General features: G+C 41.7%; 1 protein-coding gene across 7 annotated transcripts in view; it reads right to left on the bottom strand.

Moving 5' to 3' along the window:
* Positions 1–12,755, bottom strand: part of HnRNP-K (Heterogeneous nuclear ribonucleoprotein K) — a 68,423-nt gene that overhangs the window by 43,612 nt on the left and 12,056 nt on the right. For 2 of the 7 annotated variants that reach the window (XM_043432790.1, XM_043432783.1), the window contains exons 2-3: positions 9,540–9,632; positions 3,654–3,705 (exon numbers count right to left, since the gene is read on the bottom strand). The gene's annotated coding sequence lies outside the window, so the exon portion shown is untranslated. Of the gene's footprint in view, positions 1–3,653; positions 3,706–5,058; positions 5,151–5,275; positions 5,436–8,171; positions 8,911–9,539; positions 9,633–10,294; positions 10,555–12,755 lie in introns of those variants that run through there. The other 5 variants (XM_043432784.1, XM_043432788.1, XM_043432787.1 and 2 more) reach the window with 5 other exon arrangements.

Here is a 12,755-nt window from a genome sequence, read left to right on the forward strand (position 1 = left end):
ATTGACCCAAGAGAGTTGTGCGCAGGTGTGTCGATGCCATGTGACAATTAAGGGTGGGACATCGGTGTGCAGATACGCAAGCAAATTGAGATCGCAGCAACGGCCACAAGCTAACAGTTTGTATTTTTTTCAATTGTTTTTTATTTGACTGCGTGCCAAGCGGCGGAACGAGGACACGGACAACCACGTATGAGGATCGATATCGGTTTATGCTCGCGAGCTCGGAGGCTTGCTTCAAATTCAAAAAAACCTGAAGCATCGAATACCAAAAGTTTCAAGTCGACGATGAATCGGCAAAAAAACGTTTAAAAAACGATTCGATGCCGGAAGAGGCCCGAGGGATCCTGCCAAAAGTCCGCGTCCCAATCGAACCCTCAATTCGGAGTGATGGAACAGAAAATTAAAACGCCGAAACTCGGAAACTTTGGAAAAAATCTGGAGTTGAAAAGGGCCTGGAGCTCGTGACCGAATTCGTCAGCATATTGAAACGAACATATCGAATACCAAGAATCTCCAAAAATCCAGAAAAATTCGTCTCCGAAAAGGTGCGAGGACTCCTGACCCATTTTTCGGAGCCGACAAATTTTTCCCCTCGTTCCCTGACCTCTGACGACAGTTGAAGGTTTCATAAAGATTTGTATCTCCAGGGGTGGGGAAGAAAAAAATGTCTAGTATACCGGAAGTCTCGAATTCCAAACTTTTTCCAGCTCATTGCGCTCCCGCTCAATTTGTTTTTCAATATTCCTGATAAACAGGTACGCGCGGCGACGGGTTACTATTGCGTCGTGAAATTCTCGATTTTAAAACCGCGAGGTTTCCAAGACGCGGGAAGAATGGAGAGCGCAAATTCCCAAAGGGAACGCTCGGTTAAAGTGACTATCTATTCATGGCGATGAAGCTGAGGAAGGGGAAGAAGAAAACTTCCAAGGTCCATAACCCATTACCCATAGCCTATAGCCTTTTTACAAGCCCCATAAATTCTAGAATACAGTTTATCTCACTCTTTCGCACTAGGAAGGATCGTGTAATTGAAGAGTAGAAGAAGAGTTTCATGCTTTATATTCCCGCGTTCCTTAAATCTCTTTGCCCTTCCCCGACCTTTTCCTCCGCTTCCTCTTTTTCTCTTTTTCCGATCATTTTTTATTATTTATTTATGGAAAATGCGTAAAAATCTCATCCCATTGAAATGCCGAACAAAGCTAAATTATTCCCATGAATAAACAATTCTTTAAGGAGTAAAACGCTACGGTAAAAACTAAAACAACAAACACTGCCAAGGGGGATCCCTTCGCTCTTTTGTTTCTGTGGTTAGACCTGCGGAATATTGCCCCGCGTGTTTCTATCTCTCTCTCGTTCCGAGATACGAGTAACGATTGTGGGAAGCCAACAAACGACTAGCCATTGTCAGGATCCCTTGATGGAATGCGGTGAACATTCGTTATTATCGTGTCTTTCATCATCAGTCTCATCGTCACTAGAATTGTTACCAATTATTTTCTTTTTGCCGACCGAAGTGCGGTGTTTTCAGTTCGAAGAAAATTTCGTTCAATTTTTATGCCAACGACCATACCATGCTGAGAGCACAGAACAAAAATAAATGCTGCACAAATAATCGATGCCAGAATCAAAATGAAACTGGGCTGAAAACAAAAAAGTTTTATAAATAAAAAATCATCGTGTCAAGTTGAATAAATAATGTAAAAACCACAAAGTGTCATTGATCGATCAGAAAAAAGCCTTAAAAACGTCCGAAGTTTGTGCGAATAGAAAAAAAAATCGAAAATTCGCATCGTTATTCTTCCTGTTTTTTATATTCTTTCGAAAATACATGCTACCACTTTGTGGAATAGGTGTGAAGTCAAATTAGGGATTGTTGGTTAGAGCCCCTTCGCCCTCATTCGCGGAGCTGCAATCGCGACTGCAATGCGATATCCCTCTGGGCAAACGGGAAGAAGAGAACGGAAGATGAGGAAAAAGGGAGAGGAGACTCGGGGGTAACGTCCTGCACCAGTCAAACCACTACAGCCCCCGCCCCCCGTCCGTACTCGACGCCCTGCGCCTGCTCCTGACTCTCGTCTTCGTGAGCTTCGGCTACTCTCACTTTTTCTTCCCCTTCTCTTCCTCCTCGTGTTTATTATTTTCTTAGTTGCATTAAGAATTTTTTTAATTGGTTTTCGATGGTGAAAATCACGTCTGAGAAAGTCAGTTAATTTTCTTCACTCACATTGATTTTTTGTTTTTAAATTTTTTTGTTTTAGATTTGTTTTGGAACGTTCGAGAATGAAATTTGAAATAAAAATATATGTGCTCTGCCTGAAAACGTGAAATTGTGGTAGGCAGAGCCAGAAGATCAAACGATAATTCCATTCCTTTAAAAAACGTAAGAAAAACAGTTCAAGGTCTGGGATTTGGCTGATGTGAAAGTCAATGATCGACTCGAATTTAAAATCAAATATCATTGAAAAAAATTGCTCTATTTAACGAAAACAAGAGCAAGGAAAAGTTGACCATGTGAGAAAGAGACAAAGAAACAGCCACCGAGTAGCTCTCGAATACGAAGATTACGTTCATTTATACACACGAATGTATTTGTATCTTAGAGATTCTATTAAAAAGTATATGAATATAGTCGATTTAAGTGATGTATGACGAGAGTGGAGCACAAGGTCGAACGCACAGATATTTATAATCGTATATATGGAATGAACTGGAAAAGCAACATTTTCGAGCTGGCATATATGAATGTGCCACGTGGTTGATTGGAAATGATTTCAAACGCGTTGTAAACTTTTCAAGTATTTCCTTTCATTTTTATTGAGTTTTGAATTCCGTGGATTTTAACATCAATTTATAGTTTGATATTTATAGTTAAAATTTGGAAAAATCGAAAATTGCGCAATTTTTTGGAATTTAAGCATCAAAGTGGCATTTGAATACAAATTTTGAAGGCACAATTTTAAATAATTGTAATGAAACATGAATGCGATTTTTTCAACGTATTTTTCTCCTTGAGTACGACGTAAGCTAGGAAATTGTTCGGAAGTGAAAACTCGAGAATTCTTGAAACGTGAGCGTCTAAAGGAGTGTCTGAAACATTCGCGCTGCTTATTCGGTGTTAATTCAGTGCGTTACGCAGAGTTTTAAGTCTCGGAGTAGTACGCACTCGAGGAAACAAGAATGGCGTTGAAACGTGCCCGTGCATATAGAGTGTCTCGAAAACGATCTTTCAAACGCTCGCACTCGACAGATCACGAAATTCTGAGAAGAAATGTCTTGAGCCATTTTTTTCTACGGTGTACCGTTTGCGAAATATCGACTGATTTCTCAGTGCCAATGGGAAGCGGGCGCGGCGAGGGGCGGAGCTACCCCTCCCCGCACTCCGTGTCTGATTGGTCGTTATTCTACAGTGAATATCTCGACGGAGAGACGATGCAGAGAAAAACTGCCAAGGACTTTTCTCTTCAGAATTTCATAAACTTTCACTGTGACAAGTTTCGAACCGTATTTTCGAATAAATTTGATTACCAAGCTTGAATACGAATATACGCTCAAAAATACTGCATATTTAAGAACAAAAGACGATCCCAAAACCCCTTAAACGACATACTCGATAATAAAATTGAGTTCGGATAGAAAAAAAAGGCGCCACTTACCAATAATGGTGCTCGCGTTTCTCTAACTTCTGGGGTGGATTGGCCGTACGTTCTGGAACATATAAAGTAGAGAAATCGTTGAAATGAAACCTCGGTAATGAGCCTCAAGAGATTAGAGCAGTAAATTTCAATGAAAATAGATGCACATCGATGTTTTCGCTGGATTTTTTTTTCTTTTTTTTCATAGCAGTTATTCCGAGCAACGAATATAGCGAGTGTAATGATCGATGCACAGCCCCGGGCTCGCGACATGACAGAGAGGAAATAATCTGAGAATAGAGTAAAAGTACTCGAGAAACACGCGTATATATGCAGGATGGAGTAAAATTGAAGCGATAAATCATTGCAATTGAACGAAACCGAAAGCTCTGGCGCCCTCTTTCATCTGCCGGATACAACGAGGGCAGCATCCTGATATTGAATTTCATTTGTGACGTACAGAATTCATGGAAATAAGCTGCACTTTGTGTTGTTCGTGTAAAACCAGTGTTAATTGAGTCAGTTTCTCGTAATCGAATTAACAATAAATTTAATAAAATTCACCGTATCATAAATCGTTTAAGGATGTGGAGCAGGAATGTTGAATAATTTCATTAAAAACTCATGAAAAATGGACTCAAAAAGCTACAAATTAAATTGCCATAGAAGCGAATACTGATTTTTGTGCTATCATTAAGGGCACATTTTTTGGGAATGATTGATCGATGATTTTAGTAGAGAATTTAAGGATCGTTTCATCACGAGACACCTAATATATAATATGAACCTGACAGGTGTACGAATCGTTTAACACCCACGCGAGAGACCCGGAGAGCCCGAGCGGCGCTCGTTGAGGATTTTGATGGAGAGAAAGAGGGGGAATTCTCGAAGACTCGAGAGAAAATAAGAAGCGCAGCAGTGTGCGAGCCAAGAACGAGAGAAAAACGTCGAGGATCTCACTCTCGCCCATGTGTGTACAAATCCATGCGTTTTTATTTTTTCCATCGTTACGGTAGGTCACTGCACATCCGGTGCAATTAAACGTTTAAGGAGGTAAAGAAACGAGTCTCTTCATCTTTATTCCACTTAGAGGGGAGCTTTAAAACTAACGGATTTACGAGGATCATAACACGTGCATGATTGTTTTTCTTTTTATTCATGAAACGTCGATATCGATCAATCTCTTTTTCCTGCTGCAATAAACCAATCAATTGAATTGACTGTTGGATTATATTGACAAAGAACAAATGTATCTGCCATTGTTCCGTGCGCACGGACAAGTTTCCATTTGTCATTCACTGCTCTCGTTACGTTTGATCCAAGTGGATGCACGATTAATAATAAATTCGGTCGAAAGTAACGATTCGATCAGTGGACGACGATTTTTGGTGAGCGAACGAGCTTTAAGGGCAAAACTTCGACTCACTGGCACGAATATTGACACTAAAATGATGCACAAATTAAAATCCACAGGAGAAAAACCGCACGGAGCACAACTTTTGAAAATCGCACTAAAAAAATCGACGAATTTGGGGAATCCCGATCTACGGAAATCACTCAATTATCAACCAAGAACAATGTGAAAAATCACTCTCGAAAAGTGAGAATTAGTCGAATAGATTTTAAGGTATCGTGAGGTGTACCGAAAAAATCCAATTCCCTCGAACTCGAGTCGATTTCTCTTGATGCCGAGCGAAGGAACCAAGAAAAAGGACATTCGCGACGAAAAGGATGAGATTGCGAGGGGAAAATAGGTTTGCCTGCTTCTCGGAACGTTTTAAAGAGTCGAGGGCAAAGGAAGAAGACGAAGTGTGACGGAGTTTGCGAGGGAACCTCGCTCGAGATAAACCACGCACAAACACACCTATACAGAGGCTACACGTAGACGTACATATTTACAGAGTAGAACTGACTTTTTCCTCCTCCAAGTATAATGCTCCTCCTACTCCTTCCTCGTCTACTAGGCGAAGCGTTTTCCCCCCTCTACCCTCCACCTTCTCTCTCGCCACCGCGTCAAAGAGCGCGTGTCAGCGAAGAGGGGATTCTTATTCATGACTAAACTTCGATTAATCGGTAGTGTTTCGAGTTTTTTGGCTCTTTGGGCTTGAATCATTTCATTTTTATTAGGTTCCCTGCTAATACTTTTGGCTTTTGGGACTGGGAGAAACGACGTTTTTTCACAAATTTTCCTCATTTTTATCGTTTTCCTTTGTTCTCATCTGTTTGGATTCACTTGCAAAGAGTTTTCTTCGATTTTCTGATCATATTTCAGGTGTTATTCGACGATTTTTGTCTAAAAATCGAATTTATCGATAACCTCTTCTCATCAAGACGTTTTTTTTTAATATTTTGAGGATTGATCAAAATATGACTTCGTGGATTAATTCGAAATTGAGTTTTGGACTTTTCTAAATCAGCATTAATGAGTTTGGGGTTTGAGAAATCCTGATGTAGCTCCGTTGAATTTTGTGTTACGTGGGTCTGAGTTGATTGGATTCAGGGGTTCATGCCCATGCCCCCTTATCAGTGAATGCATTGGCAATATAATTCCCTGCAAAGGACTCATATTGCACGATTCAACTGCGGTAAAGCATTTTCACGTACAGCAGTCCGGTCTTTGAGCTTTGATGAAATTTTCGTTCCTTTCCATTACTTTCTTCGTCGTTTAAATCCTTTCAGAGACCTTGAATACCTCGGGTTCTTTTGATTCACTTTTCAGACTGGCGTAACATCTTTTCGACAAATTTTTACAAGAGGAAAAGTTTTTCGAAACCACTTTTGAACTGTAGCTTCTTTGAAATTCGAGTGTTGCTAGCATCGATTTTGTCTGGTTGACGAGGTCTTTAAGAAATTCAAAAAAACAACGATAAAGCAGCTAAACAATCGGGAGAAAATAAATATTTTGAAATTTGTACAACTTCGGAGTATTTTATGCTGAAAGATGAATATTAATATTTCCCATAGATAAGCTTAATGCCAAATTTACGATGATTCACGGAGTAGTGGCTTCAAAAGGGGTTAATCGCAGAGACTGATGCATTGTACGTCCCAGCGGAGTTTCTCGTATCTCTCGCGCATCGATTTCTCTCGTGTATATTAAACGTTTGGTAATAAAGGGAGCGTGAGAGACGGAAAGACGAAGGGAGAGAGAGAGAGAGAGTAGTTGACGAACGGTTGAGCGAAGACAACGTAAACGAGGGCAGCCAAGGATGATGATAGTGAACAATGCGTGACTGGACTACCGCACTGCGGTGACGCACGGACTTGGTTACAAGATGAAGAGAGACGTGGCATGAACGAGACAAGAGAAATAAGCTCAGATTCCTCCTCATAACACGAATGGGAGCATCATGTTTCTTGTTTTCAGTGACGACAGCGCAGTTACGTGAATTTATGCTCATACTACCTTAAAACTCGAGGTTAAACCTGTGGAGGGTTTCGCGGAATGAAATTCTGAGTCGAAAGTTCCTTGGGCATTTTTTCATCGGACGAATCCTTGACGAGTTATTAGCCATTGAAGTTGAGCCAATGAGCAGCGTGCGATAAGATAGCGTCGGTGGGCGGAGCGTGCGTCTCATTGGCTTAACTTCAATGGCTAATAACTCGGCAACGATCAGTACTACAGAAAAACGCCCAAGGACTTTTCGACTTGAAATACCTACGCGGGCCTAAGTCTGCAGTTTCAAGCTGGAATAACGAGAATTTATTTCCGTACAACTCATTGGAAGTACATTAGAACTTGGGACGATGGTTTACCACTTGAAATTCTCGATAAACCTGAATGCCTCGTAACACGAGTAACTGGAAGGATTTTCGCAATTTCAACGATTAAACTTACTCGGTTTCTCCAATTTAACAATCCAATTGATCTGTTCCATTCTTCTACAAATTTGAAAGGACCTTGAGGAAGTTTCAACAAGTGCATTCGATGGAAGATGTCTGCACCCCATTAAAACGTCTTCGCTATCCGATCTCCTTTGTTCGTTCCAAGGATCCAGGCAAACAACTGAGGCGTTACATTTCATTCAATTTCCCCGACTGCTTGGTACAAGGATCTTGAAGAAAATCGACAATATTCTGTCCATTTTCATTTGCATTTGAGGTCGATCAGCTATTTCAGTCAAATTCATCGATATTTTAACAGAGACCAGCACTGTTCGGAGAGCATTAAGTTTCGTGGTGGGATAACGTGACAAGCACAGTGACGTTGGAAAACATATTCCAAATAATACGAGATGGAATAGGAATTTTCTTGTGAACTAGGTGAAATAATCAGAATTGGTCCCAAACGGTGGGGGGTTCGTTGAAAAATGAACAAAACTTGACCCTAAAGAATCTTTTTCAATGCATCTTTACATTTCTCTCATTAACTCTGAGCAAAGATAGACGAGAAACGAAAAAAAAATCTACAAAAGGAGTGAGAAAGGTGAGAAGGGAAGGGCTATGAAAAATTGGGAAGAGGAGAAAAAGGGGGTCGAAAACTGGGTTGCCTCGAGACTTTTACGAAGTGGCGTCGTCTCGAGGGTGAAAAGAACGTACCTTGGTCCGTCTGGTTCCTCGTGTGCTCGGCTCAATCCGGTTGGAGGTAGGGGGTGGGGTAGAAAGAAGAGAAGAAGAATAGAAGAACGTTCTTGTCCACTCGAGGGGGTTGGAAAAGAAAAGAGATAAAACGCGGAACTGCAATATTTCGGAGTCCGGCGAGCCGGCACACTCGAAAATTCGTTCGAAGCACAACGACACAGCGAATTAAAAATTTATTCGCATCCCTCCGAAGGGTCTCCGAACAGTTTCGTTAGTCACCCCTTCACTAATATTCACATAAATATTTCCAAAACCACGCGAACCGTTGGACGGGAAAATGAGTCGAAAAAAACATGGAGGAATTTGGACTCGGGTGGAATTCCACTGATCATTAAAGTCGCGTGAGACTGGGGATCGAGAATAAAAAGAATCGCGCACCAACGACACTAGCAGCGGGTTGATGAACGGGCACGGAGTTTGAAAAAGTCTGGTGGTAGAAAAAGAACTGGAAATAAGGCGGTCACGCGAATGAGATCAGTAATTCATCTCGGGGGCTGCCGAGGAGAGGGTGAAAAGAGGAAATTGAGAGTTTAAATAACGAAGAAATAATAAAAGCAAGACAGAAGAGAATGGAGGAAAAGTTAGCGACGAAAATAAAGAGAAAAAACGATAAAATGGGGGATGCGTGACATGCGTGAGGCGACGCTCCTCTCAAACTTGAGGCACCCTGGCGTGCCTGCTGACGAGTATATCGATCAGCTGATGGTCGGGTGGATACTGAACTCACTTCGCGGAATTCACCCCCGTGTGTGCGCCCCTGCTTCGCCGGATCGTCATGCTGGTGGATTTTTACCTTATTAAGCGCATGCGCGTGACCCCTCTCGCCTTCTCTCACCCCTTAAGCACTGCCCCCTCCCTCCCGCCCGCCCTCTTCGCCGAAAATCACACGTTTTCGTTCGGGACAATATGGACCACATGCGTTGTGGGTCTCACGTGCGTGAAAACGATCGCCCCCCGATTTTCTCGCACCCCATCTTCACGTAGGACTAGTTATTCCGTTCTCGTATTAATTATTCAGTGGCTCAGCTATTTACTTCGGTTCGAGATCAATTTTTCAATTCTCGCTCCCTACTTTCCTTGATTCTTTTATTTCAAAGTTCAATCACGAAATCCACCCCCATTTTAGCATCAACTTTCTATGGGTTCGGTAAGAAAGTCTTCACACTTTCAATCCTGATAATTTAAGGACTGACTTTCGAATTTCAAAGTCATTTTTAATTTTGCTTACTTTCCAATTGAATTATCATACTAAGTGGAGAATCGAGAATAGTCGAAAGCTCAATAAAATTCATTTTTCTTATCAATAATGAACGGCCATTCACTTACCGCTACGCGGCTAAGTACAGCGATGAGGGACGTTTAGGACGCGCAAGGATGGCGCGATGTCCGTCGAATTTTCGGTTCCGATTCCGTACTCCTCTACAACAATTCGAAGAGAAACAAAATTATTACAATTTGGAGGAACTTTTTTAAAAATAAATTTGTGCAAGGGAAATTCGAGAAAAAGGGAAAATTTGAAAATATCGTGAAAAAATAGAACCGCATTTGCCAAAATACCGAGAATAATTTCGAAAAATTGTAATGTGGCCTGAATTGCGACGGGATTTTATCACGACAGTGCGGAAAAAATTCTACGACCTGTTAACGAGGGAACTAAACGTTTCTGGCTATCCAAGTGCGCACGGGGACAAAATAGAGGCAATAAAAATGCTCCTTTACCTTGCACGTGAAAAATTTCAAGGAGATTACTAAAATTACTTCCGCCAAGAGAATTGGCAATTTTCTGGGTCTCGGTAGAGATTTAATGGGGTCAGAAGGAGAAAAAAACGTTGAAATTACGGGGAGTAAAGTGTCGGAATTTAGGGGCCGTTAAATTTACTTCTAACGTTAGAAAAATAGCGAGGAAAAGAAGATGAAAATCGAAGATTTTGCGCGAGCCTTTTTAACGAAAATGAATGGAGCGACTCCTCATATTTTTGGCTTCCGAGTCAGAGGTCTCAAAATTCCAAAATGTCAAACATCAAAAGTGCCTCCACTGATAAAATCGAATGAGTGCAGTCACAAGACGATAAAAATCTTACAGCAGCGTGCGTCCCTCCGAATCAGGAACAGTTGTCAAAACTGAGGTGTTCCCTCGGAGGCTTTTTTCAAAGGCGTCAAAAATACTGGATCCCGCAATCGCGCACAAGTTCCAGCAGCATTGAAAACGCGTTTGAAAACTTGAAGAGACAGAACCAGTAATTCGGTAGAAACAACGAATGGACTTTGAAGAATTTTCCAACTTTGAGATACTCGAGAAAAATTCCAAGTACAACTCAAGAAAATAAGACTTTTCCAAGTCCACCGGGTCTGCTGGATCTCTTGAGGAGTTCGAGCAATGTCGCGCGCGTAACCGTTTGTGAATCGTGATGGCCTCGAACTCGACGCTTTATCCCCGTCGATCGCCCAATCAAACAAACGTTCGAGGCTCGGTTGAAGCTGATTGGAGGAAAAGTACGGACACCGCGAGTCTTCCCATTGGACAATTTTACTCCTGTCACCCTTGGTTACCGTTCGCATCAACAATATCCATGTGATCGATATTATTCCACTTTTGTGCAGTCTATACACCACCAACCTGAGCCTCTTAAACCACTCGCTCCCACTCCCTCCAGCCCCTACATAGCCTTCCCTTGGCATCGTACTGTTTTTAGTCTTTGTGAATTTCTCCAGCTCGCTAAATGTACATAAACATGTATATAATTACGTACTAAACTTTTCCCCACAGCTTGCCAAGCTGCTCGCTAAGCCTGCGATCCTCAATTCGGAAACAGCATCGATACTGACACAGGGCCCTGCCAGGCACGTACAAAGGCAACTTTGTTCCTTAGAATCCTATTTTCCAAGAGGATTTTTAGGATCGAGGCTTAAAAAATGTTTATGTTGGAAGAAATCGTGAGGAACGAAATGAATTATGTTGGTTCAACAAACTCTTGATGGAACGATGCTCTGCTCGCAACCCAAAGTTGGTTCGGGCCACCGGATCAAGGGCTCGGGAGACCAAATGTTTGTGCCAAACTTCGTTTGATTCGCCACGATTTTTTGGGTCGACTCAGGTTTTGTTGAATGGCTTGGATTCGAAAAATTAATGGCTTTTCTTTTGAACTCCCTTAAAAATGGACTTTCAGGAGCAAAAATTTAAGCACTTGGATCAGATTTTTCTGGGGGAACCAGACTTGGACTTCTGCTAGGGACTTTCTGGGACAAAATTATGTTTCTAGGGATTCCAGGGGCTAAAAGACTAGAGAAGGAAGCTTCAGCTTCACGTTTCCGTGGGACCTTTTATCACGACATCAAAAGTGGTTGAAAAATGTTGAAGTTTGAAAAAGAAAGTGACTAGCAATCCCTCGGATATCCGCTACGAAATTTGCTATTTTATAGACATTTTTTTCTGCGTGAAAACTTTACAAAGGGTTTGTCATTCCGAGCGACAGGAATTGACAATCTTTGCTGTCAGTTTCGGCTCAATTCGATTGAAAGTCCGGATCCACCGTTGGAGCAAACTCGTTTCGTAGCTTCAAGTGGAAGCATCGAGTACGCAGTGCGTTGGCTGAATTGTCCGGAAATGAGAAAAGGACGATCGGACGTTTGAGGAAGAAAAAAGTGGTCAAAAGTACCGGGACCGGAAGTGAGCCAAGGAGGGCAACATCCGGTAGAGCGAATGGGTCATCAAACTCAATAGAATCGAATGAAAATAATCGACAAAATAAGAGGGAACGACTTCAAAAATCAGTTTCGTTGATGCCCCGATTGAATAATTTTTCAAAAAAAAAATCCACATGGCAGAATTCGCAAGGAAAAATAAGTTGGTGCGTGGGTGAGTACAGTGGATCGCAAGCCATCAATATTTCATCGAAGCCACATTCGGCCATGCATCGATCGACGCTTCGATGCATAATTAATTGGTTCTCCCTCCATCGCTGCGACCCTCTAGTCGACCACGATGGGTTTAGCCTCGTCTTTTTTCTAGATCGTCCAGCAATTGAATCGTCGATTACACCGAGTTACGTCCTTTTACGTCCAACGGACCAACAATTTATTGAATTTTTGAATGTCGAATGAAAAAACCAAGCGAATGATGCTCCGAAGTGGGCAGGCAAGAAAAATCATTTTAAAAAACTTGGAATAACAAAAATCACGAAAAAAAATCGACTTCTACAAGAAAAATGAAAATTTTTATCAAATTTATGAATTTTCTATGATAAAAATAGAAGCAAAAGAATAATAAATGTGGCGGGGGTGGAAAAAATTAAAAGTAAAAAGGGGAAACAATGAACTAGACTTTTCCTCGCATATGCAATTTTCTCGTCGTACTAGGCTCTCGCACGAGGGGGTGGAATTGCAAAGAAAAGTGGCGGTGTTGCGCGAATCATGTGCCGGAGAGAAAAAGACGTATTGCGAAGGTCTGTATGAGCGTCGGGAAAATTCAGGCACAAGGGAAGAATCGCAAACTACTGTGGGGACGACGCATCTGTCCGAGCATATTTGATAGCCACCCACCGA

This window comes from Venturia canescens, chromosome 11, assembly GCF_019457755.1.
Source record: "Venturia canescens isolate UGA chromosome 11, ASM1945775v1, whole genome shotgun sequence".
Taxonomy (NCBI): Eukaryota; Metazoa; Arthropoda; class Insecta; order Hymenoptera; family Ichneumonidae; genus Venturia; species Venturia canescens.